Here is a 27,465-nt window from a genome sequence, read left to right on the forward strand (position 1 = left end):
TGTGAGCCAACATCCTGTGGTGCCCAGTCCTTATACTCTTTTAGGGCATATTCCCCCAGAACATGACTGGTTCTTTTTTGTGAATTTAAAAGACACATTCTGGTATTGTCCCCTAGCTGAAGAAAGTAGAGACGTTTTTGTCTTTGAATGGGATAATGTGAATACAGGGAGAAAACAATTCAGGTGAACCATACTACCACAAGGATATACAGATTCCCCTAACCTCAGGGGTGCCTCAATTTGAGACCAAAGATGTTTTCTTATGAACCTACATTATTAAACTAACTATCTTCTATCTACTCTCATCTAAGACAGCAGAGATTGATTGTTCAGGCACCACCCCTGGAATTTGCAGTCCACCCATTCCTGCCCGGAGATCAAGTACTCATCAAATCTTGGAAAGAAGAAAATCTTCATCCTGACTGGGAGGGTCCATATAAAGTTCTATTGAGTACTGAGACAGCAGTTTGAACTTCTAAAAAGGGCTGGTCACATCACACTCGGCTCAAGAAGGCAGTATCAGACTAGTAGACTGCAGTCTTGTCAGATACCTACTAGACTAATATTTAAAAAAAAATAAGTACTCCTCATGTTTTCCCTTCTCCTTTTGCTATTAACATTAGCTTTTGTCCTAGGCTTGGGTCTTGGGAGTGTAGCCCCCAAAACTAGTCACTAGGCCAGTATATACTCTTGGTTGGGTCATATTAATTTATATGCGTGATTCTTCAGTATTCATTATGCTATACCTTTACATTTCCAAGCTTTTTCTCCTTTTCCTAACCCCACAGGCACAGACCCTAACAATATCAGTTCACCGCAGTACTGACCCTGTAGTTATTCAGTTTGATGCCTGCTCTGTTATTGATTGTGGGACTTTACAAGATGAGAGATGACTCAGCAGCTCTCAACCACCATCTGTACCTGTGTGTGCTACCTAAAATGATTTATGGTGGACCACCAAATTTCAAGGCTGGACAACACCCTCACTCCCTCCCTCCAGAGCCTCACTGTGGTGAGGATATGTGACAAATACCTCCCACCAACTTATCCCTTAACTGTATCATATATCCATAGTTAAGGGTATTCCCCAATATGGTTGTACTACCAGAAAATGTAACCCCTTCATTCTCACCCTTGCCTCAAGCAACAGGTGTCCAGTTACTTCTTTGTTCTTTGGTCTAGGGGCTGATGTAAATGACCGAGACCTGCTTGGGACTCATTATAAAACTTCTGCCTGAGATTCATAAGAAACCTCTCCCTGCCCCTAGCAAGACACTTTCTAGCGCTCCCTCACCACTCCCCACTCCAGAATTCTCTCGAACCAAATCCAAAAATTACCTTGATCTACAGAAACATGGCCCTACCATAGTACAGATTCAACAAATTACAGATTTACAACAGACATTTGAAAAAGAACTAGGATACAAGGGATGAATGCCTGTGTAGAGTGGATTATCTATTCTGTTTGTGCATTTAACAAAAGCAGCTGTTACTCTTGCGCAGCAGGGAGACTGGAGGCTAGGATTGTACCATTTCTCTTACGGTGGAGAACTAATCCTTGGAGATTGTCCTGTATGCTTCAGCTGTTCCAGGGTAAAACTGACAAGTCTGTCGGACTCGAGACCACCTTTATCCTAAAATTCAGGGTCCTAGGATTTGACCCCCAGTTGCCGGCCACTGGGAGTACTATTTAATTAAATTCCATAGGAGTCCCAAGAGGGATCCCAAATGATATCAAGGGAAGAAACCAGATTACAACAGGCTTTGAATCACTCTTTTGGTGGGTAACAATTAACAAAAATGTTAATTGGATTAATTATATTTATTATAATCGACAGAGGTTTATCAACTATACCATTGAAGCTATAGCTGGATTAACAGAACAGGTCGATGCAGCTAGTCAGATGACACTCCAAAACAAGATAGCTTTAGACATAATTCTAGAAAAAAAAAAAGGAGTATGTGTCCTGTTTAGAGATCAATACTGTACTTTCATTCCTAACAACACAGTCCCAGATGGATCTGTTACTTGGGCTCTTAATGGAAAAAAAAATTAACAGAAAATTCTGGAGTGGAAGACAATCCCTTCACCAATCATGCTTTGGCAAATGGAAAAATATTATGGCCTTTACACTAACCTTTTTGTGTGTTGTAGCTGGAGTTTTAATACTGTTTGGTTGCTGTATTATACCTTGTGTCCATGGCCTCACTTAGAAACTCATTGAAATGGCAATAACCAAACTATCTCCACCTAGATATCACACCTTTCTATTGACCCAGCTCCAAGAAACAGAGTGAGATATGACTCTCCCAGTTTAAATATATATACATCATCAAAAAGAGGAGGAACTGTAAGAAATGGCCCAGTTGGTTGTAGCCTTTTCACTGATGTCTATCAATCCAGTCTGACTACAGACCCCTGACTTTTACGTGTCTACGTGACTACAACCATGCCTTGTTTTTCTTCAAAATTAGCTTAGACTTCCCAGTCCCCTCCTCACTCTTCCTTTCCCCATTAGAGCCACATTGTAAACTCAGACTTCAAAAGTCCTCTCCTCACTCTTCCTTTCCCATTATAGCCACATTGTCCTAGCCATAATCCCCTTTCTCACACTTCCTTTCCCATTATAGTAGACCCCCCAGCTTCCTCCTAATATCTGCTTCCACCCACTTTTCCTGAACATGGTTAGATTGTGAGCCAATTACTTCTCACCAAAGAGGAAGAGGACAGGTTGTTCCCATGTCCAGTAAAGGCTCTGAAGATTGCCTTTAGTGTGCTTGCTGGCTTACACCCTTGTACCCATATATATGTAAAACTTTTGCTTTACTTATGACTCTCGGTGTCTCAGTCCTTGTTTTAAGGCATTGACAGAGTGTGTTTTATACTGCTTCCCACAGCTTTGATATGGACTTTTAAACCTCAAGTACTAATTTTGCAACTTTAAAAACCAATAAGGGGCTAAAGAGACAGCATAATGGTTATGCAAAGACATATTCAAGCCTGAGGGACCAACATTCTCAGCTTCAGTCCACCACCATATATATATATAAATATATATATATATATATATATATATATAATCTGGGAATTACTTTCTGAAACACATATAAATGTTGTCCTACTTTAAATGTTATTTTGTATTTTGTACTTAGAGTACAGACACATTCTGATCATCAGATCATGAAAGTTTCCATTAGAGACAAAGTGTTGGCTATAAGTGCATAGCCAGAGTTTAGAGAAAACTCTTTTGGTTGCAGAAACATAGCTTCAGTCACTGTTTGCACAGTGTCACAGGATTCCAGAAGGTCCTTCCTGCTTTTTATTATATATTCTACAGCCATAGCAGATTGAACATGCTCCATCTCATCTGTTCTTTATATAGCAAGATGGATTGACTAACAGGCAACCCCTCCATAATCCTAAAAATGTATTTGTGATTTCTACAAGAAATATAGAAGTTATATTATCAAAATTATTAAGTATCTTATATGGAAAACTGAGAAATGTTATGCATGTACAAACTATTGTATTTACTGTATTGAATTTACAAACTATTGTATTTACTGTATTGAATGTAAAACATTAATTGTCCAATAAAGAAATTTTTAAAAATTAAGTATCTAGTAGTCAATGTCAGTAAGTTTTTATTATTTATTTTATTATTTATTTATTATTATTTTATTTATTTAACAGACTTATTATTAGGATATGTATTAGAAAGATAATGAAAGGGGCTCGGTGGTGGTACATCTGGTTGAGTGCACCTGCTACCATTTGCAAGGACTTGGGTTGAAGTCTCCAGTCCCCACTTGCCGGGAGGAAGCTTCATGAATGGTGTAAGAGTGCTGCAGGTGTCTCTCTTCCACTCTCAAATTCCCTTTTCCCTCTGTGTCTATCCAAAATGAATATAAACAATTTTTTAAAAGGTGTGTGTGTGAGAGAGAGAGAGAGAGAGGGAGGAGGAGGGGGAGAGGGAGAGGGAGAGGGAGAGGGAAAGAGATAAAAAACTGTCAGGTTCCTCAAGGTGAACAAGCAAGCCCAGCTCCCACTTCTCTGTCTGGCCTGTTGGCTTCCAGGAGACAGACAGCAGGCAATCGCAGGTCAGTGGAGGCAGAGATGAGTTTGCTGAGGGGTCTTCCAGCATACTATGGCAGAGGACGGGACCTTTTATTGTCTCAGTTACAAGTTTATAAAGCGGTAGCTATGCAGGGGAAGTAGCCAAGCTGGCCAATGAGACCAATATCTCCTTATAAAGGAAAAGAGAACAAGGAAATGAGAAAATGAGGAAATGAGAAAATGAGGAAATGAGAAAATGAGGAAAAGGTATGGACGGAAATGCAGAAACCGGGAAAAAGAAATTTAAGGAAGGCGAAGCCCACCAGAGAGAGGAGGGGTGGGGTGATATGGCGAGGCTGATAGGATAGTTAGAATTCTTCTGCATACTCTGGCCATATCTCACTCGACCACAGGCTGGCATGCCAAGGGTAGTCTGATAGACAAGATTCTGGGGGATCAACCATCCATGGTCAAACATGCATTAGGCCCACAAAAACATTACTCTTTGCTGGTACACACGTAGGTGGCCTTGCAACCTAGGTAGCCGCTGGCTTCCCCATCACCGATTCAAGGGATTCGTGTGATGCAGAAGGGACAGCCAAGAGAAATTCAGGTATGAACTTCCAATTTTATTCAGAAGAGGGCTTATATAGCAAAGTGGAGCAAAGAACATTTTTCACATGACAGTAATCATAGGTCAGTACCCCTATGGTGGGGAGGGTTAAGGAATGACAAGACTTGATGAGATACCAAAAGGTCAAGATAATTAGTTACCATGAGGTAAGAGATATTAATTAACCAAAGGTATTAAGAAAAACATGGTGGTTAAACCAGCAGAGTGAGATAAAGCAGAGAAGGGCAGAGCATTGATGTAAGGTATGGTGATCAAAGAATGGAGAAATAAGTGTAGTTCTCATTGTTAAGTTACTGGCAAGGCAGGGTGATGAAGTGTAGTTTGTATGTGATCAAAAGATGGTGAACTTACAAGCAGGCAACCATTTGGTTTGCAGCAGGGGAATGAATTAAGTGTTAGAGGCTGCAGGCCTCTGTGAAGCCTGGGATACAGACAAGGGTAAACTGAGTCAAAGAAGCGTTTCCCTCCAAGCTCTATCCCCAAAAGGGAGAAACCTACATGTGGGATGTTGTTTCAGACCTCCATCTCAAGGAGGGGGGAGTTCCCCTATGCTCTACCATGCTTTCACATAATCCCACAACTCTGTCCTATGTGGTGCCAGGGATCCAATCTGGGACTTCATTCTTTTTTTTTTTTTTACTTTATTATTTATTTATTTATTTTTTATTTAAGAAAGGATTAATTAACAAAACCATAGGGTAGGAGGGGTACAACTCCACACAATTCCCACCGCCCAATCTCCATATCCCACCCCCTCCCCGATAGCTTTCCCATTCTCTATCCCTCTGGGAGCGTGGACCCAGGGTCATTGTGGGTTTCAGAAGGTAGAAGGTCTGGTTTCTGTAATTGCTTCCCCGCTGAACATGGGCGTTGACTGGTCGGTCCATACTCCCAGTCTGCCTCTCTCTTTCCCTAGTAGGGTGGGTCTCTGGGGAAGCTGAGCTCCAGGACATATTGGTGGGGTATTCAATCCAGGAAAGTCTGGCCGGCATCCTGATGACACCTGGAACCAGGTGACTGAAAAGAGAGTTAACATACAAAGCCAAACAAATTGTTGAGCAATCATGGACCCTAAGCTTGGAAAAGTGGAGCAAGTATTAGGGAGGTACTCACTGCAAACTCTAGTGTACTTCTGCTTTCTTACTTTGGTGCCATACTCCAAACTCAGTAATTTCTGCTTTGAGTTTCTTCTTCTTTTTTTTACATGCATAACATTCCCCAGATTCCCATTTAACAATACAACCCCTACTATTTCATTCATCATTTTTCATGGACCTGTATTCTCCCCACCCACCCAACCACCCACCCTTTTACTTTGGTGTAATACTCCAATTCCATTTCAGGTTCGACTTGTGTTTTCTTTTCTAATCTTGTTTTACAACTTTGGCCTGAGAGTGAGATCATCCCGTATTCATCCTTCTGTTTCTGACTTATTTCACTCAACATGATTTTTTCAAGGTCCATCCAAGATCAGCTGAAAACGGTGAAGTCACCATTTTTTACAGCTGAGTAGTATTCCATTGTGTCTCTATACCACAACTTGCTCAGCCACTCATCTGTTGTTGGACACCTGGGTTGCTTCCAGGCTTTGGCTATTACAAATTGTGCTGCCAAGAACATATGTGTACACAGATCTTTTTGGATGGATGTGTTGGGTTCCTTAGGATATATCCCCAGGAGGGGAATTGCAGGGTCATAGGGTAGGTCCATTTCTAGCCTTCTGAGAGTTCTCCAGACTGTTCTCCACAGAGGTTGGACTAATTACATTCCCACCAGCAGTGTAGAAGGGTTCCTTTGACCCCACACCCTCTCCAGCATTTGCTGCTGTTACCTTTTCTGATGAGTGACATTCTCACAGGAGTGAAGTGATATCTCATTGTTGTCTTGATTTGCATTTCTCTGACAATCAGAGACTTGGAGCATTTTTTCATGTGTTTCTCGGCCTTTTGGATCTCTTCTGTGGTGAATATTCTGTCCAAGTCCTCCCCCCATTTTTGGATGGGGTTATTTGTTGTCTTGTTGTTGAGTCTGGCAAGCTCTTTATATATGTTGGTTATTAAACTCTTATCTGATGTATGGCATGTAAAGATCTTCTCCCATTCTGTGAGGGGTCTCTTGGTTTGGGTAGTGGTTTCTTTTGCTGTGAAGAAGCTTTTTAATTTGATGGAGTCCCATAGGTTTATACTTGCCTTAGTCTTCCTTGTAATTGGATTCTTTTCATTGAAAATGTCTTTAAAATTTATGCGGAAAAAAGTTCTTCCAATATTTTCCTCTAAGTATCTGATAGTTTCTGGTCTAACATCCTAGTCCTTGATCCACTTGGAATTGACTTTTGTATTTTGGTGAAATTCAGTTTCATTCTTCTGCATGTTTCAACCCATTGTTTCCAACACCATTTGTTGAAGAGACTCTGCTTTCCCCCATGTAATAGTCTGGGCACCTTTGTCAAAGATTAGATGTCCATAGGTGTGGGGCCTCATTTCTGGACTCTCAATTCTATTCCACTGGTCAGTGTATCTATTCATGTTCCAGTACCAAGCAGTTTTGATGACAATGGCCCTATAATACAGTTTGAGATCTGGGAGTATGATGCCTCCGGTTCTGTTCTTTTTTCTCAAGATTGTTTTGGCAATTCTAGGTCTTTTCTGGTTCCAGATAAACATTTGTAGCATTTGTTCTATTCTCCTAAAAAATGTGCTTGGGATCTTGATGGGGATAGCATTAAATTTGTAGATGGCTCTGGGTAGTATATTCATTTTGATGATGTTAATTCTTCCAACCCATGAACATGGACTATCTTTCCACTTCTTTGTGTCTTTTTCAATTTCTTTGAGTAGTGACTCATAATTTTCAGTATACAAGTCTTTCACTTCTTTGGTTAGGTTTATTCCTAGATATTTTATTGTTTTTGTTGCTATAGAAAAAGGAACTGATTTCTGGATTTCAATTTCTTCTAACTTAGTGTTTGCATAGAAGAATGCCACTGACTTTTGAATGTTAATTTTATAGCCTGACACATTACTGTATTGCCTGATGATTTCCAAAAGCTTCTTGCTGGATTCCTTAGGTTTTTTCCATGTATACTATCATGTCATCTGCAAATAAGGAGAGTTTGACTTCTTCTCTTCCAATCTGTATGCCTTTAATTCCTTGCTCCTGCCTGATTGCTATGGCAAGAACTTCCAACACTATGTTGAATAGTAATGGTGATAGTGGGCAGCCCTGTCTAGTACCTGATCTGAGGGGAAATGCTTCCAGTTTTTCACCATTGAGTATGATGTTGGCTGTAGGTTTGCTATATATAGACTCCACTATCTTCAGGAATTTTCCATCTATTCCTATTTTTTGTAGTGTTTTGATCATAAAGGGATGTTGTATTTTGTCAAAGGCTTTCTCTGCATCTGACCATGTGGTTTTTGGTCTTGCTTTTGTTGATGTGGTGGATCACATTGATTGATTTACGTATATTAAACCAACCTTGCATGCCTGGGATAAACCCCACTTGGTCATGATGAACAATCTTTTTGATATACTGCTGTATCCGGTTGGCTAGAATTTTGTTGAATATTTTCGCATCTATGTTCATCAGAGATATTGGTCTGTAGTTTTCTTTTTTGGTTATGTCCCTGTCTGCTTTTGGTATCAGGGTGATGTTGGCTTCATAGAAGCTGGCAGGGAATATTCCAGTGTCTTCAATCTTCTGGAAGACTTTTAAAAGTAGAGGTATTAGTTCTTCTTTGAAAGTTTTGTAGAATTCATTTGTAAAACCATCTGGTCCAGGACTTTTATTTTTGGGAAGATTTTTGATAACTGTTTCAATTTCATTAGCTGTGATGGGTCTGTTCATGTTGTCCACTTCCTCTTTACTAATTTTTGGAACTTGGTAGGTATCTAGGAAATCATTCATTTCTTCCAGGTTCTCTAACTTGGTGGCATATAGTTGTTCATAGAAGCCTCGCATGATATGTTGAATTTCTGCAGTGTCTGTTGTGATATCTCCTTTTTCATTTACTATCCGATTTATTTGGGTCTTCTCCTTTTTTGTTTTGTGAGTCTGGCTAAAGGTTTGTCGATTTTGTTTACTCTTTCGAAGAACCAACATTTACTTTCATCGATCTTTTGTATGGTTTTCCTATTCTCAATGTTATTTATTTATGCCCTAACTTTAGTAATTTCTGTCCTTCTGGTTGCTTTAGGATTCCTTTGTTGTTCTTCTTCTAGGTCTTTAAGATGTGCAATCAGGCTGTTTATTTGTGCCTTTTCTTGTTTCCTAATGTGTGCTTGTATAGCTATGAACTTCCCTCTTAGGACTGCTTTAGCTGTGTCCCAAATATTTTGATAGCTTGTGTCTTCATTTTCATTGAACTCTCGAAACATTTTGATTTCTTCCTTGATTTCCTCTTTGACCCAGAAGTTGTTAAGAAGTGTACTGTTGAGCTTCCACATTTTGGGACTGTTACTAATCTTTTGTTGATTGTTAAGTGTTAGTTTAATTCCACTGTGGTCTGAGAAGATGCTTGGGATGATTTCAGTGTTCTTGAATAGGCTGATGCTGTCTTTGTGGCCTAACATATGGTCTATCCTTGAGAATGATCCATGTGGATTTGAGTAAAATGTGTATTCCATTTTCTTGGGATGAATGACTCTGAAAATGTCCAATAGTTCTAGTTTATCTATTTAGCTCCCTTATGTCTTTACTGATTTTTCTGCCTGGATGATCTGTCAAATTGAGATAGTGGGGTTTTGAAGTCCCCTACTATGATTGTGTTACTGTTAATATATTGCTGTAGCTCTTTCAGTAGAAGTTTGATGTATTTAGATGGCTTTTCATTGGGTGCTTAGATATTAATAATTGTTAAGCCCTCTTGATTGACTGATCCTCTGAGTAGTGTCCATTCCTATCTTTTTTAATCTTATCTATTTTAAAGTCTATCATGTCAGATATGAGAATAGCTGTTGCCCTGCCCTTTTTTGTGGGCCATTGGCTTGAATGATAGTTTTCCATCCTTTCACTTTAAGTCTGTGTTTGTCTTGTTGCGTTAGGTGAGTTTCCTGTAGACAACATATTGTTGGGTTGTGTTTTCTGATCCATCTTCCTACTCTGTGTCTTTTAATAGGTGAATTCAGGTTATTGACATTTATTGATAGATTGAAGCTATTTTAAAGCCATTCTTTTAGAGTTTTAGAGTGTTTTTGATATATTTCCTATTTGTGGTGGTCTGGTTGTTTATAGGAGACCTTTCAGAACTTCTTTCAGGGCATGCTTGGTGATGGTTGCTTCCTTCAACTGTTCCTTGTCTGAGAAGGTTTTGATGCCTCCATCTAGTCTGAATGACAGTCTAGCAGGATATAGTATTCTTGGCTGAAAGCCTTTCTCATTGAGCACTCCATAGATATCTTGCCATTCTCTTCTGGCCTGTAGTGTTTGTATGGAGAAGTCTGCTGCTAATCTTATGGGTTTTCCTTTGTAGGTGATTCTTTGTTTTTCTCTTGCAGCCTTGAGGATCCTTTCTTTATCCTTATTCCTTTCCATTCTAAGTATGACATGTCTTGGTGTTTTTAGGTCTGGGTTAATTCTGTTTGGGACCCTCTGGGCTTCTTGAATCTTTATGTCTTTGGTGTTGTCTAGACTAGAGAAATTTTCAGCTATTATGGCCTGGAGAACGCTTTCTTCCTCCCCTTCTCTTTCTTCCTCTGGTAAGCCAATAATGCGTATATTGTTTCTTTTGAAGTCATCCCATAGGACTCTGTTGTTGTTTTCAGCATCTCTTAATCTCTTTTTGAGATCTCTTACTTCTTCTTTAGTTGTCTCTAATTCATCCTCAATCTTGCTAATTCTGTCTTCAGCCTCATTGATTCTATTCTCTCTGCCCACTACTGCTTTCTGGAGTTCATCTATTTTGTTGCCCTGCTCTGATACTGTTTTAGCTTGTTCAGCTAGTTGCCTTCTTAGTTCAGCGATTTCAGCTTTCAACTCTCTAATAACCATGAGATTATTAGAATTTTCTTCCATATTCTCATTTGTTGTTCCTGCAGTTCTGATTACAATTTTTTCAAATTCTTTACTCACTCCTGTTATTATTTCCTTAGCTAATGTTTGGATGTTGAACTCATTGTTTTGTGCTTCGCCCTCTGGAGGACTTTTAGCTGGACTCTTGTCCTGGTTCGAGTCTCCATTATTTTTTCTTGTTGTTTTAACCATTTTATATAAGTTAACAGTTTTTTCAATCCCTGAGTTGGAGTTCAGTGGTGTAAAAGCCTTTTTTTTTCCCCTGTAGGCTATGGTAGCCTGAGGGCTTTTAAACTATCAGTAGGCTTCTTGGCTTAATCAATGACTCCTGACCAAGAGATAAAGCAGGGTGTGGCAGAGATAATCCAGTGGTTATGCAAAGAGACTTTCACAGCCCTTCAGCTATGCCACCGAGGTATAGGTCTTCTCCTGAGTTTCCCGGTTAGATCTCTGTGCCCTGGTGTCCCTCCCTGTTTCTGCTCCAGATTCTGAGGGTAGTAGCAATGGAGACTCAGAGTTGTACTTGGTGAGTCTCTTGGGAGTCCTTTCCTCCCTTCAGCTGTCCCCTTGTTGGTGGAGCAGACTGGAGGTGGTGTCTCCACTGACAGACTGTCGAACTGTTAGCAGTCACTTAATCTCTCCTTAGGCCCCTCTCTCCTCTCTGTCACCAGCCTCGCGTCTTTGTACTCACGGGTGATTTACTGGGTTTCTGTGGTCATTCTAGTCCTGTCTTGTTTCGGTCCGGGTGGTCTCCTTTGGTATTCCTAGTTGATCCGGGAGAGGAGAGGAGAGGAGAGAAAGCGATCTGCTGCTCGTAGCTCCGCCTCCGGAAGTCGAATCTGGTCTAGGCTTTTGAGAGAGTCAACATATTAAAGACTCAGCCTATGTATTAAAAAGACTCAGTCTGTGTTTTTAAAAGTTTGAGACATACAAGCAATTTTCCGCTCATATTAATTAGTGATTTATAAGACTACAAATTAATAGGAGTGTACATAAACACCATGCCCGCCACCAAAAGACTGTGTCCCTTCCCACCCCCATGACCTCCCCCCTGCCACCCCGGGAAGTCAAATGTCCACCCCCCCATCACAGGGTTTTTACTTTGGTGCCCTACTCTAGATTTAGTCAGATCTTGCTTTTAGTTTCCCTTTCAGTTCTTCTTTTCAACTTCTGTTGATAAATGGGATCATCCCATACTCATCTTTATCTTTCTGACTTAGCTCACTTAACATAATTCCTTCTAGCTCCATCCAAGATGGGTCAGAGAAGGTAGGTTCTAATTTTTTAATTTTAACTTAAGCTTTTCCCTTTTGTTGCCCTTGTTGTTGTATTATTGTTGTTGTTATTGATGTCATCATTGTTAGATAGGACAGAGAAATGGAGAGAGGAGGGGAAGACAGAGAAGGGGAGAGAAAGGCACCTGAAGACCTGCTTCGCTGCCTGTGAAGTGACCCCCTGCAGGTGGGGATCCGGGGGCTTGAGCCAGGATCCTTAATCAGGCCCTTACACTTTGTGCCATCTGCGCTTAACCCTCTGTGCTGCCGCCCAACTCCTTACTTTCTGGGTTTTTTTTTTTTTTTTGGGGGGGGTTCTTTTTTTTATTGACATCAACCATTAAAAACAGGTGCCCACAGCAGTATGGGAGCGGGGTAGGGGAGGAGGAGAAGGGAAGCGGGGGTCCTCTACTGATAATACAGTTCCAGGTTCATGCCATTGTGGATCTCAAAGTCCCCCAGAGACACGTGGTCCTTGAAGATGGTGTACCACTTCTTAAGGAAGATCTTATTCCAGTGGGTCTAGGTCTCGATCAGTTTCTTCAAATCCCCGATGGTGACATCGGTGCTGAGTGCAGAGGAGTTAAGGGAAAAAACAGACAAACTCGGAAAGAGGGGAGAGGGCAAAATAGCTCATGTCAGAGTCGGGGGGGGGGGGCGGGAGGAGACCTGGATTCCAGCCAGGCCCCCATGGAGGGAGCTTCCGGGATTTTACGTGGACCTTCTTGCCCAGTCGACGGTTGCACACCACTTCGATCATCCTCGGTGCAGCTGTCAGCCGCCTACAACACAACCTCTCCACTCAAGCGCTGAACCGAGGACTGACCGTGTTTTTTTTTTTCTTTATTTATTGGATAGATGCTGGTTCTCACATGGGTGGCCTTGCAGCAGAGTAAGCCATACTGGCCTCTCCTGTTAATTCCAGTGGCTAACAACAGGAAAAGACTAGGAGACCATTTAGTTACAAACGATCCCTTTATTGTACAAGAAGGCAGGATTTAAATAGCAGAAGGGAACAAAGGACATTTTTCACATTTGATGATAAGGGTGAGCTTTTGAAGGTCAGAACCCCCATGGTGAAGGTTCTAAGGAATGAGAAGAATTGATAGTGGTAGGGGAGAGTTCTGGAATGATTACTGGTAATTGGGTAAGAGAGTCAATTGGCTGAAGGTGTTTAGAAGGACATGTTAATTATCCCAGCAAGGGAGAAGCAGACAGAGAGGTGCCTTAAAGGAAGAGAGATAAGATAGAGGAGTTAGATCAAAGTAGAGGAGGGGGAAATAGGAAGGAAGAGCCTTTTGATTAAGGCAGAATGGTGATATATGGTGTATGTGTGATCACAGCAGGTGAACGTTAAGCAAGCAAACCATATGGTTTATAACAAGAAAATGAGTTAAGTATTAGAGGGTGTGGGTTCTTGTGATGCTTGGGAGACTGACAAGGGGAAACTGAGTCAGGAAAACTTTTCCGTCCATCCTCGACACCTGAAAGGGAGAGACTGACAGGTGGGGGTATCTCTATATCTCCTTCTTTATGATGGGAGTTCTCTTATGCTCTTACCATGCTTTCACAATTATCCCCACAGATAGAGACAGCCAGAAGTCAAGAGGGAAGGGGGCGATAGGGAGAGAAACAGAAAGACATCTGCAGACAAGCTTCACCACTTGCAAAGTTTTCCCCCACAGGTGGGGACCGAGACTTGAACCTGGATCCTTGCACACTATAGCATGTGTACTCAACCAGGTGGGCCAAACCCAGTCCCTCTTTTCCAATTTTTTCAATTTATTTTTTAACCAAAGTACTGCTTAGCTCTAGCATATGTTGTTATAAGAGATTGAGCTTCAGTCCTTGCAATTAGACTTGCATTTGCATAACTATTGTGCTAACTCCCACATTCCACAATTGTTATTTTTTAAATGTAATAAGGAATGGGGGTGGTTCCCTAGTAAAGCACAGAGGGAGGAGAGTTCAATCCCTCTACTCCCACAACCTCTTAAGCATGTGTGTAGAAAGTTTTACAAGCAGTGGAGCAGATAACCCTGGTGACATATATACTTGGGGAGCAGTGCAAAAATATGGTGATGGGTGGGTGCAGTGGGAAACTATGCCTCTATAATATTCTAATATTGTAAATCACTAATAAAGATGAATTATACAATGGCATTTAAAATGTACTTAAATAAAATATACTTTTTTTTTTCTTGCCTCCAGGGTTATTGCTGGGGCTCACTGCCTGCACTATGAATCCACTTCTGCTGGAGGCCATTTTACCCATTTTGTTGCCCTTGTTGTTACCCTTGTTGTTGCTGTTGTTGTTGGATCGGACAGAGCGAAATCAAGAGAGGAGGAGAGCAGAGATGGGGAGAGAAAGACAGACACCTACAGACCTGCTTCACGGGTGAAGTTTGAGATACAGGTGCTCGAACCGGGATTCTTAAGCGGGTCCTTGCACTTTGTGCCATGTGTGCCTAAGCAACTGCACTACCGCCCAGCCCATAAACAAACAGACTCTTATGCCTGGGGTTCTGAAGTGTGATGTCCAATCCTCGACACCACCATAAGCCATTTGGCTTATCGATGCTCTAGCAAAAAGAGAGAGAGGTCTTTCTTAGAATGAGGTGCTCTCTACCTCTCTGAGTTAAAGTATGTTCATTGTAGATTTTCATGCTTGTGGCTGCTAGAACCCAGTTGTTTTTTTTGGGGGGGTGTTTATTTTGTTTTGTTTTTTACCAGAGCACTGCTCAGCTCTGTGTAGGGTAGAGGACTGAACCTGGGACTTTGGCACGAGAGCCTCTTTCCATAAACGTTATGCTATCTACTTATGCCAAAATCTCAGTCTCAGAATCCGGCACCATCCTGAGCTTCAGCTGAGCAGTGCTTTGGTGTTTCTCTCTGTGTTTTTCTCACTGGATGTGTATGAGGCAATGAAAATGAAGAGAATATCCGGGGAAATAGGGGAGCCCTTTGCTTGGCTCATCTCCCTTCAGGTGCATTCTACCCCGTGTTCACAAGGAGGCGACATTTCACAGGATCTACTCCCTTGAATAAATCCCTTTAAAGCTGGTGACCCATGAAGGCTTTGAGCTGGCTCCACATTGCTTCCAAGGCCTCCAGTGTCTGTGGAGGTGGGTCAGTGCACAGAGCCTAGTTTGTTGATGTCTGAGTTCTTCTGCGCTTTGAGCAAGAAATACTGTCAATCGCTTGCTCACTCTGTCTCCTAATTGGTATGTGATAGGGAATATATAACATCTTGAAAATGTAGCATTCTAATGTAGCTTTTTTTTTTTTTTGCCTCCAGGGTTATTGCTTGGGCTCAGTGGCTGCAGAACGAATCCACTGCACTGGATGTTCATTTTTTCCCTTGTATTGATTTTGTGGTTTATTGTTGTATTTATTTGTATCGTTGTTATTGCTGTTGTTGGATAGGACAAAGAAATAGAGGATGGGAAGACAAAGGGAGAGAGAAAGACACCTGCAGACCTGCTTCACCGCCTGTGAAGTAACCCCTCCTGCAGGTGGGGAGATAGTGGCTCAAACAGGGATCTTTACACCAGTCCTTGCACTTTGTGCCATGTACGCTTACCCATGTATGCTTACCCGCTGCACTACCGCCCGGCTTTGAACTTATGTTGTTGTTGTTTTTAAAGAAGGTCAGAGAAAGAGATGAAAATCCAGTTGGCTTGGGGATTTCTCAGCGCTAGGGAAAGGGAAATGGAAAATCCACCCAGCCAAGTTTTGCTCATGCACATGTGGTGTGGGTCAAGGTCTCCTTTTTGTCCCAGGATCTGGAGTTTTTGCATTTTATGCTGCACAGGAATTCACAATATTCTATGGGGGAAAACAGGTTTCTTTATTTAGTCCAGCCAGTAAAGAGGGGACTAGGGGGCCGGGGGCGGGGGGTGGTGGTGGTGCGCCAGACTGAGCTCACGTATTGCAATGCGCAGCACCTGGTCTCCCTGCACCTCCACTGCAGAGGCTTGTGTACAGGAGGCCGCCAGCCGTACCTGGGGCAGCTCAGGGCGCCCAGGGCCCTGAGGTGGGGAGGGGTCGCTGTGGCCTGTCAGTCAGTCGGTCAGTGCAGATGATTGGACAGGGGCCTGGCGGCCCCTGGCCCCCAACCCTGGGCTCCCAGATCCCAGCCCCGGCCCTGCCCACTTCCCAGCCCCACCCGTTTCCCCGGGACCCTGCCCTCCAGAACCAGCTCTGGCCTCTGGCTTTAGTCGCTGGGACCCCACCTCTTGTCCAGGTCCGTCAGGATGTGGCAGCCTGATACAGACAACGCCCAATGGGTCAGCTGGATGGGCAGCGTTCCCATCCCCTAGCAACCTCACTAGCCCTCTGTGATGCCCCCAGGATTCTGGACGCAGGTGCACTGGCACTGGGCAGCCCAACTGCCCTTCCGCTGAGGTGGCACACCAGGGCCCCAGTACCCTGGCACAGACCAACGGACCGGATAATAGTGCTGACCTCGGACCTCGGGGCTGGCAGCCAAGCTAGGGAAGAACGATGTGGCAGGGAGCCCAGGAGCCCAGGGCCAGAGCTGCCTACCTGCCTGCCTGACACTGACAAGGTGGGTTTCCCAGCTCCTCTCCTTTCCACTCCCCTCTCCACCCTTACCCTCCCCTATAGCCCCTCCCCTCCACCCCCCTCCTATCCTATCCTGTCCTCTCCTCTTCTGGGTGCCCTGCCAGCCAGCTCCAGCCCTCATGACAGTTCATGTGAGACAGCTGCCCTCCCCTCCACCTCCCCCATGCCCTCATCTCACAGGCTCCTGCTCACCAACCCCCCCCCACACACTCAAACCCACCCCCCCCATCAGACTCGCCACCCTCCTCAGCCGACCTGGCCACCTGGCAACCTACCTATACACGGTTGATTTTCTTCATCATTCAAGGAGCTATCTCCTTTTCTATTTAGCTTGGTTGACTGGATGGATGGATGGATGGATGGATGGATGGATGGATGGATGGATTGGGGAGAGGCAGAGAGCAATCCAGAGGAACCTGAGACAGCTGGTGTCACAGTTGGTCAAGGTTCCCCCCTGCATTGTTGTTGGTGGGGGCGGGATGGAGGTGTGGTCAAGGGCCAGACCTGGGCTGCTGAGACACAACCCTGGGAGTCTGCTGGAGCAAGTGCCCTCAAGCCTGGCCAAAGGGCCTTCCTTGGGTCCTGGGTGAGGACCCACAAATGGACTAGCCAGCAAGCCAGCAGTAAGCAAGCAGCATAGGGGTGACCTGAGCAGATCCACGGTGTGTGTTTGGGGCAGGCAGGTGAGTGAAGAAAGGGGGACCTGAGCTCTTGCCCCAGAGGGCAGCAGTCTCTAGGATCCCTAAGTCTCAGGCTTCAAGGGCTGGCTGCCCTTGGGTCCATCCCTCCAGCCCTGCCAGGGTGACACTCTTGCTCCTAATTCCCATGCGCTCAACCATTTTATTTCCATACCCATCCTGGTCTACAGGGAGGGGCAGTAGGGGGCTCCCTGGCCGCTGCTCTTGTGTTCATCAGGGGAGAAGTGCATCTTCAGCACCAACAATATTTTCCCCGCCTGGCCTCCAAATAGCTGAGGATTGATCCCTCCTGGAGGACATGGACATTGACCTGCACTTGAGGAAGTGGGAAACATGCCAGGAACACTGGCCAAGTAAGTGAATTCCTCAGAGACTCAAAAGGTGTCTTTGCTCTTTCTGGGCATGGGCTGTTGTCAGGATATGGACATGGACAGCAATGCCCTGAGCTGGCCCTTTAAGTGCTAGGATATTTCTCCTCCTCTGTATCCTCCTCCTTTTCCTCTTTCTCTTCCTTTCCTTCCTTCCTTCCTTTCTTTTTTCCTTTTCCTTCTCCTCCTCCTTCTCCCTTCTGCTGTTCATATTGAATTTTCATATGATTATCTACTTCACTTCAGTGAATGTTTATCAATAAAAGCGGAAGGATGGAAATGGTCCTGCTTGACTTGTGTGTTCTGTTGACATACTCCCCTTGATTCTGCCACTTGAACAAATAGCTATTTCACAAACCCAGGGGCTTTGAACTAAACTAAAAAGTTATTTATTATTGTCTAGAGACAGAGAAATGGAGAGGGAAAGGGAGATAGGGAGAGAGGCAGAGAGACTTCTGCAACCTTGCCTCACCACTTATGAAGACTTGACTGAAGAGTGGATGGAATTGGAGGCAGGCAGGTCCCAAGAGCCAGGTCTGACAGGTCTGGACACCTGGACCCACCCACTCTACAGCAGCTGCAGCAGCCGGATGAGCAGCCCTGGCTTCCATAGGTGAAGGGCCCCATGTGAGTACCCTCCGAGGAGGAAGAGGAGGAGGAGTCAGTGTAGGAAGAGGAGGAGGAGGTATAGTAGGAGGAGGAGGAGGCCAGTGGCCAGCGACCATCAGCCTGGCCACCAGCACCCGGTCGCCCTGTTGCTTCTGCTGCAGAGGCTGGAGTCCAGAAGGCTGCACATCAAACCCAGGGCAGCTCAGAGCCCAGGGCCCTGGGAGTGGGGGCAGCCAGGTGGGAGGCTGTCAGTCAGTCAGTGCAGATGGTTGAACAGGGGCCTAGTGGCCCCTGGTCCCCAGCCCTGGGCTCCCAGATCCCGGCCTCACCCCTGGCCTGCCCCGCCCCCTCCCCCGCCCCAGGCCCTTGCTCCTGGGCCCTGCCCACCAGCGCTGGCTCTGGCCTCAAGCTCTGGCTCCGGCTGCTGCCCCCCACCCCACCTCGGGTCCATGTCTGTAGGGGCCATGGCCGCCTACCATCACCACCCAAAAGGTCAACTGGATGGGTGGTGTCCCCATCGCTTAGCAACCACAGGAACCCTCTGTGATGCCCCCAGGATTCTGTATACAGGCACATTGGCACTGGGCAGCCCAACTGCCCCACAGCTGGGCGGCAGTGTCATGGCCCCAGGGCCCTGGGACGGATGGAGGAAGGACATCGCTGACCCACCTCAGACCTCAGGGCTGGCAGCTGAGCTAGGGAAGGAGGAGGTGTGCCTGGGAGCCCAGGGCCAGAGCTGCCTGCTTGCCTGACTGCATGCATGCCTGATGCTGTCAGGTGGGTTTCCCAGCTCCTCTCCTCCTCTTTCCTCTCCTCTTTCCTACTCTCTCCTCTCCTCTGTTCTCCTCTCTCCTCCTCTCCTACCCTCTTCTTTCCTCTCTTCCAGGTGCCCTGCCAGCCAGCTGCAGTCCTTCTGACAGTTCTTGCCAGACAGCCGCCCTCCCCCTGTGCCCCCAGATCACAGGCTCCTGCTTACCCCCCACACACCCAAACCCCCAAACCCACCCACCCCCATCAGACCCGGCACCCTCCTCAGCTGACCTAGCCACCTGGCAACCTACCTGGACATGGCTGATTTTCTTCATCATTCAAGGAGATATCTCCTTTTCTATTTAGCTTGGTTACTGGTGGATGGATGGATGGATGGATGGATGGATGGATAGGTCAGTGGATGGATTGAGTAGAAGCAGAGAGCATTCCAGAGAAACTTCAGACAGCTGGCGACACAGCCCTTGACTGCTGGTCAAGGCTCCCCCCTGCATTTTTGGTGTTGGGGGGGTGGTGCGGTCAAGTACCTAGCCCGAATGCTCGTCAGTAAAGGCTTTCCTGTGAAAAATTAGAGCAACTTAGAACATTAAACTAGTTCAACTTAGAGCATGAAACTAGACAGAACAACCACTGCCCTATAGCAGGCTTTCTCACACTTTTCCAGTGCTAGTCACTTCCATCCTTCCAAATGTATCTTTGTTGAGATGAATTTAGGGCTCTTAGAACTGTGTATGAATCTTAGCTTCATCTATTCCAGGAAGGACAGCAGATTCTCAGTTTGAAGTCGTATTGGCGTAAGTTGGCACTTGCTTCGTTGGAAGATTCTGAAGTGTGTCTGTCTATTGACCTTTGAGCCTGTAAGAGCTCAATATAGGGCTGATGTAGCCTAATGCAGTTCAGAAGGAAATGCTTCCTTATGAAAAATTCACTTTACATGGTAAGGCTCAGTGCCCTCAACATGGATAGAGAATGTTCAGTTCTCCGAAGGGAGGCTGGACAACATACTCTATGTTCACCTGAGGAGGATGGGTTCTTAAATTGGGGCATCTTGGAACATTTCTACTCATGATCACAGAATACGACCTCAGATCTACAGGGATGCAGAGGTCACATTGGCTTCTAAGCTGAATGTGGGCTCCAGACCAGATCAAATTGATGGGGTTTACAGTCAACAATATTTATACCTCTTTCCCATATTTGGGAGCTAGTTTCTTCCTTGGTCCAGCTTTATGATCCTTTTTCCAGTCATGACATCATCTCCCCAGACAATAATGTGGGCCTACCTGCATATCAGATGTCAGGCTCAGAAAAAGAAAAGGAAAAAAAAAACCCATGAAGATAGCCATGGGCCCTTTGGAATATAAAATAGGCCTACTAACTATCTACAAAATGGAGTGCCCCGAATCTTCATCTGCACTATTCCAGCCTTAGGTTCATAATCATGTCATAGTCAACAATTTATTTGGCTTTATATGTTAACTCTTCTTTCAGCCACCAGGTTCCAGGTGCTAGCATGATGCCAACTGGACTTCCCTGGACAGACAACCCCACCAATGTGTCCTGGAGTTCCGATTCCCCAGAACCCCACCCCACTAGAGAAAGAGAGAGACGTGCTGGGAGTATGGATCAACCTGTCAATGCCCATGTTCAGCAGGGAAGCAACTAAAGAAGGCAGACCTTCCACCTTCTGCACCTCATAATGTCCCTGGTTCTATACTCCCAGAGAGATAAAGAATAGGAAAGCTGTCATGGGAGGGGATGGGATATGGAGTTCTGATGGTGGTAATTGTGTGGAGTTGTACCCTGTTATCCTATGGTTTCTGTCAGTGTTTTCTTTTTATAAATAAAGTTTAAAAAAATACACTTTTGCATGGCAAGGCTTAGTGGATGTTCAACTTAGAGTGTGAAACTAGACAGAAAAAACATTGCTCTGTAGCTGGCTTTCTCACACTTTCCCAGCACTACTCACTTCCATCCTTCCAAACGCATGTCTATCGAGATGAGTTATGACTCTTAGAACTGGGTATTTATCATAACTTCTTTTCAGAGGAGGGATAGCAGATTCTTACTTAGTTTGGAAGTTAGGATTGGAGTGAGTTGGCACTTTCTTCTTGGAAGATTCTGAAAAGTCTGTCTATTGATCTTTTGAACCTGTATAAGGCTGATATTGATTACTGCAGGTCAGAAGGAAATGCTTTCCTGTGACAAATACAGTCCTACTTTGTAAGGCTCTGTGAATTTACAGCTTAAAGTGTGAATCTAGACAGAAATACCATTGCTCTGTAGTAGGCTTTCTCACACTTTTCCAGTCCAAATTCATCTCTATAGAGATGAGTGAACTTAGAACTGGGTATGAATCTTAGCTTCTTCTTTTCAGGGAGGACAGACAGCAGATTCTCACTTAATTTTGAAGCTGTCAGGACTGGAACAAGTTGGCACTTGCTTCTTTGGGAGATTCTGAAGTGTGTGAGAAAAGAGTGAAAAGTGAAAACTAACCATTTGAGTCTATGGGAACATATTGTGATGATTCAACCTAATGTGGGTAAGAGGAAAAGACTTCCAGGGAATCAGGAGGTGGCACAGCGGGTTAAGCGCACATGGCACAAAGATCAAGGACTCGCTCAAGGACCCCTGTTCAAGCCTCCAGCTCCCCACCTGCAGGGAGTCGCTTCACAAGCAGTGAAGCAGGTCTGCAAGTGTTTATCTTTCTCTCCCTCCTCTGTCTTCCCCTCCTCTCTCCATTTCTCTCTGTTCTATCCAACAACAACAATAAAATAAGGGCAACAAAAAGGGAATAAACAAAAAAATATAAAAAAGACTTGTCTAAAAGCTACATTTCTACCTCAGAATAGCTCAATGAATGCTCCACTTAGAGAAACTAGACAGAAAAACACTGTCCTGTTGCAAACTTTCTTATACTTTTCAGGCACTAATCATCTCTAATCTTCCAAATGCATCTGTAATGAGTATATGGCTCTTAGAAATGGTATGAATCTATGCTTCTTCTTTTCCTGAGTGGAAGGGCAGCAGATTCTCACTTAGTTTTGAAGTTTTCAAGACTGGAGCAAGTTGGAATTTGCTTCTTTGGAGATTTTGACAAGTATGTATTTTGACCTTTGGGCCTGTAGGAGCATATATGGGTGATATTGCTTTATACGGGTTAGAAAAAAAAACTTTTCTCTGAAAAAGCTCTACCTCAGAACAGTTTAATGTTCAACTTAGAAAGTGAAACTCAACAGGAAAAACACTGTCCTGTAGCAGGCTTTCTCACACTTTTCCACTACTAACTTTCCCAATGCATCTCTACTGATATGAAAGTAAGGCTGTTAGAAACTGGGCATGAATCTTAGCTTTTTCTATTTCGGGAGTAAACAACAGCAGATTCTCACTTAGTTTTGAAGTTGTCAGGATTAGAGCAAGGACTTGCTTCTTTGGAAGATTCAGAAACGTGTGTCAATTGACATGTTGAGCCTGTAGGAAGAAGCATATTATTGCTTAATATTGCTTAATATTGCCTAATACGGTCAGAAGAAAATGCTTTCCTGTGATAAATACAGTTTTACATGGTAAGACTCAATGAATGTTCAACATAGTAAAACTAGAGAGCAAATACACTGTCCTATAGCAGGCTTTCTCATACTTTTCCAACACTAATTACTTCTAACCTTCCCAACCCATCTCTAATGATATGAAAATAAGGTTGTTAGAACAGGGTATGAATCTTAGCTTTTTCTATTCTAGGAATAAATGACAGCAGATTCTCAGTTTTGAAGTTGTCAATACTGAAGCAAGTTGGCACTTGCTTATTTGAAAGATTCTGAAGTGTGTGTGTGTGTGTGTGTGTGTGTGTGTGTGTGTGTGTGTGAGAAATGTGTGAAAAGTGACCATTTGAGTCTATGGGAAAAGTGTTCTCTAAAAGACAGAGCTCAATCACAGAACAGCTCAATGAATACTCTACTTATAGTGAAACTAGACAGAAAAAACAGTTCTATTGCAGGCTTTCTCACACTTTTCCAGCTCTAATGATTTCTAACCTTCCTATGCATCTTTACTGATATGAAAGTAAGACTGTTAGAAACAGGGCATGAAGCTTAGCATTTTCTATTCCAGGAGTAAACGACAGCAGATTCTCACTTAGCTTTGAAGTTGTCAGGACTGGAGCAAGTTGGCACTTGCTTCTTTGAAAGATTCTGAAAGTATGCCTGTCTATTGACCATTTGAGCCTATAGGAGCATATAGGACTGATAACACCTAATGTGGGTCAAAAGGAAATGCTTTCCTGTGACAAATACTTGGTAAGGCTCAATGAATGTTCAACTAAGGGTGTGAAACTAGACAGAAAAAGGACTGCCCTGTAGCAGGATTTCTCACACTTTTCTGGCACTAGTCACTTCTAACATTCCAACTGCATCTCTATTGAGCTGAATAAGGTGTTAGAACAGGATATGAATCTTAGCTTCTTTTCCAGGAAGTTACGTCACAGGAAGGAACCTCACTCCTGGGGTAGGGTTCATGAAGCCTGTGTGGTTCTATACAGCACCAGTTTTGTCAAGTTCAAATCAAATAAGGCACCACACTGGACGGAACTATAGCCCAGCCAGGCTGTGCTCTACTCTGCAATGCACATGACCTGGGTTGGAGCCAGGCTCCCAGCACCCTCAAAGAAGCTTCATCACTGTGGTGAGTCTCCTCCTGTCTGTCTCTATCTCTTTATTTCAAATAGTTAGGCCTGGGTAATGACATAAAAGAAAAAAAAATATTAGAGTAGCCCACTGCCCTTAAAGTGTGGCTCCAGCGAGGGCTTAGGGGATGTTTCTGAGGGTACCCCATCACATCCAGCTCCAGGAGGAGTTCACACAGGGCTCCCTGGAAAGACAGAGGTGACAGCCAGTGCCGGAAAGGTTGAGGTGTTCACATGGGGGTCCCCTGGAAGGACAGGGCCACCTGCAGTAGCTTTTGCTTCCCACTGGGCCTTAACTTGGCCGACAGCTCATGGAAGGTGGTGACCACGTGCCAGAGAAACACTTCCCCACGGTGGATGGCGTGCTGCCACTGGTGGTGCTCGGGCCCATGGAGCAACAGCTGCGACTGTCATGGTAGGGCTAGTGTCACCTCCACCTCCCAGCAGGGCACGGAGCGACATTTTTCCAGCACTAGGTCACCTCTAACCTTTCAAATGCTTCTCTATCGTGGCTCTTAGAACCAGGTATGAATCTTAGCTTCTTCTTCTCCAGGAAGGAAGGACAGCAGATTCTCACTTAGTTTTGAAGTTGTCAAAACTGGAGCAAGTTAGCACTTGCTTCTTTGGAAGATTCTGATAAGTGTGTCTATTGACCTTTTGAGCCTATTGGAGCCTATTGGGCTGATACCACTTAATGCAGGTTAGAAGAAAGCTATTTTCTCTGAAAAACTCAGCACTCCCTCAGACCAGTTCAATGAATGTTCAATATACATAGTGAAACTGGACAGGTAAAAACACTGTCGTGTAGCAGGCTTTCTCATGCTTTTAAGCACTAGTCACCACTAATGTTCCAAATGCATTTCTATAGAGAACCAGGTATAGATCTTAACTTTTTCTTTTCCAGGGAGGAAGGAAAGTAGATCCTCACTTAGTTTGGAAGTTTTCAGGAGTGGAGCAACTTCACACTTGCTGCAGTTGATGTGTCTGAAAAGCATGTCCCTTGTTGTTTTGAGTCTATGGGAGCATATGAGAATGAATACCCCTAATTTAGGTCCAAAGAAAAGTATTTTTTCTTAGAAACACAGCTCTACCTCAGAACAGCTTAATGAATATTCCACTTAGACAGTGATACAAGAAAGGATAAACAGTGTCTATAGCAGGCTTTCTCACAGTTTTCCAGCACTAGTCACTTCCATCCTTCCAAATGCATCTCTGTTGAGATGAGTGTATGGTTTTTAGAAATGGTATGAATCTTAGCTTCTTCATTTCATAGAAGGAAGGACACCAAATTCTCACTTACTTTTGAAGTTGTCAGGACTGGATCAAGTTGGAACTTTTCTTTGGAAGATTCTGAAAATGTTTCTTTGACATTTTTAGCCTTAGTGGCATATCCTACTCATAAACAGAAGTTGAGAAAGAACAGAAAGTATCTGACTGAGTTTGGAGTATGCACTAAAGTAAAAATCTCTGGGGGGATAGTGAGGGTAGATGTTCAGCTTCACTTTTGGGGGGGGTGGGACACAGACCTTTGGTGGTGGGAATGGTGTTAATATACACTCCTATTAACTCTTAGTCTCACAAATCACTGTTTAATATGATAGGGGAAAATGGATTGAATGCCTCAAACTTTCTGATGCATAGACCATAACTCTGAGTATAGATTCCTTCAACTTAAGCCCTTAAGACCTCAAATTTGGTGGTCTGAGAGGTGGTGCAGTGGTAAAACTTTTTTTAATTTATTTTTTATTTAAGAAAGGATAAATTAACAAATCCATAGGGTAGGAGGGATACAACTCCACACAATTCCCACCACCCAATCTCCATATCCCACCCCCTCCCCTGATAGCACAACAATTTGTTTGGCTTTGTATGTTAACTCTCTTTTCAGTCACCAGGTTCCAGATATCATCAGGATGCCTGCCAGGCTTCCCTGGACTGAAGACCCCACCAATGTGCCCTGGAGCTCCGCTTCCCCAGAGACCCACCCTACTAGGGAAAGAGAGAGGCAGACTGGGAGTATGGACCAACCAATGTCCATGTGCAGTGGTAAAACTTTGGACTCTCAAGCATGAGGTCCTGAGTTTCATCCCCAGCAGCACATTTGCCAGAGTGATGTCTGGTTCTCTCTTCTCCTTTCTCATAAATAAACTCTTTTAAAAAGAAAAAAAAAGACTTCAAATTGGTAATCAGATTGAATTTTAACAATGGGCTCAAACTGTTAATACATCTCTAATAATGACTTGTTCTTTGAAACATTATATAAAGAAAATCTACCATGGAGAACAGAATCCACTGTTGGCATCACTTTATAAGATACATCTATATGTAAATAACAATAAAGGACATAAATTGTGGTAAGGTCTTAGGATTTTCAACTGGGATTTTCAAAGTTAACCTAACTGCCAAATAATTTGGTTATAGCAATAACTATTGCCTTCTTAAACCCAGAGACAGCAAGAACCTTCCCCATTCTCTACAAAACACGTATTTCTCCCAGTCCTGGAACCTCTGGGGTAGGCTTCTCCCAATTTATACCAATTGAAACTGCATCTGCTGATCCCAACCTATTCAATGCAGTCAGCACCACCTTAATATGTTTCACTTCGGATCATGTCCAGAGTACTCAGGCATGGAATGTCAGCCCTCCAGCTTCATTACTCTGGTGAAACCTTTTATAGCTCATAGGACTCCTTAATTCCATTTTGGGTGGTGCACTTTCTAAGAAAGCCTCAAAACTTATATATAGACCAGAGCCCATGAGATAGGGTACATATACATATATATCCATAAGTTAGGGGGAAATATACACCTGAAAGCAATAGCACAAATAGTTTGCAGTGAGTCAATAAATACAGCAAGCAAGCAGAAAACCTAAAAAAAAAACACCTAATCACCGCCACAGTGAGGGTGCTCCACTGCAAGAAAAAAGAAAAGAGGGGGTGGAGCCAAGTTGCCAACCTGGAAACAACAGCTGGTGTGAAGTCCAAACAGAAGCAGTTTGGGATGCATTGGATCGACCTTCTCGTGGTGCATCCCATGAGTACCCATTTATTGGGGAAACTGACGATCCTTCCTAGCCGACTGAATCCACATGGATCCCAGTCACTTTCAAAGCCAGCAACAAGCAGACATCAGGCTCAACCTGACGCTGTTGACTGGCTACGGAAGAAGGGCAAACGCTAGAAGAAGAAGAAGAAGAAGAAGAAGAAGAAGAAGAAGAAGAAGAAGAAGAAGAAGAAGAAGAAGAAGAAGAAGAAGAAGAAGAAGAAGAAGAAGAAGGAGAAGAAGAAGAAGTTTACAACCTGGGATTCTCTGGATAGGATAGATTACTGGGTTGTCTGTAGGAGGGTGTACAATGGTTGGTCAGGGTGACACCAAAAAAAGAGTCCTATAACACACTCTTGGGCTGGCAAACAGAGGCCAAAAGGACGAAGAAAGGAAAATCCTTTTGTCTTGATAATTTCTGAACTTCCCTCCACCCCAGAAACAGCCCCCAGGAGTTGGGAAGCTGCACCTAGCAGGCTTCCTGTGGAGCGATTTTTTTACCAAGATTCCTGGCTCACTAGGGGGTGTCATTCCAAGCCTTTCTCTTTTTGTTTCTCTTCTCTTTTTTTTAGGTGGCTGGAGCTCTATCTGAGTGATGAAATACCTGACCAATCAGAGCCTCAGCCCTGTCTGGGAAAGCCTACTTAGAGGGCTTTTTTTTTTTCTTTTGGATACTTCTTATAATTGGCTGTCTTTGCTCAGGCTACCTGCAGCCAGTCGGAGCAATCCAAGCA

At 43.9% G+C, this 27,465-nt stretch overlaps 1 long non-coding RNA gene across 1 annotated transcript in view; it reads left to right on the plus strand.

Annotated features, from left to right (window-relative positions):
- LOC132533451 (uncharacterized) overlaps nucleotides 1-25,710 on the plus strand; it is a 385,390-nt gene extending 359,680 nt beyond the window's left edge. The window contains exon 3 of the long non-coding RNA XR_009545345.1: nucleotides 25,575-25,710. This is a non-coding gene — a long non-coding RNA (uncharacterized LOC132533451). The remainder of the gene's footprint in view (nucleotides 1-25,574) is intronic.
- Nucleotides 25,711-27,465: the final 1,755 nt, after the last annotated feature.

This window comes from Erinaceus europaeus, chromosome 16 (genome assembly GCF_950295315.1).
Source record: "Erinaceus europaeus chromosome 16, mEriEur2.1, whole genome shotgun sequence".
Lineage (NCBI taxonomy): Eukaryota > Metazoa > Chordata > Mammalia > Eulipotyphla > Erinaceidae > Erinaceus > Erinaceus europaeus.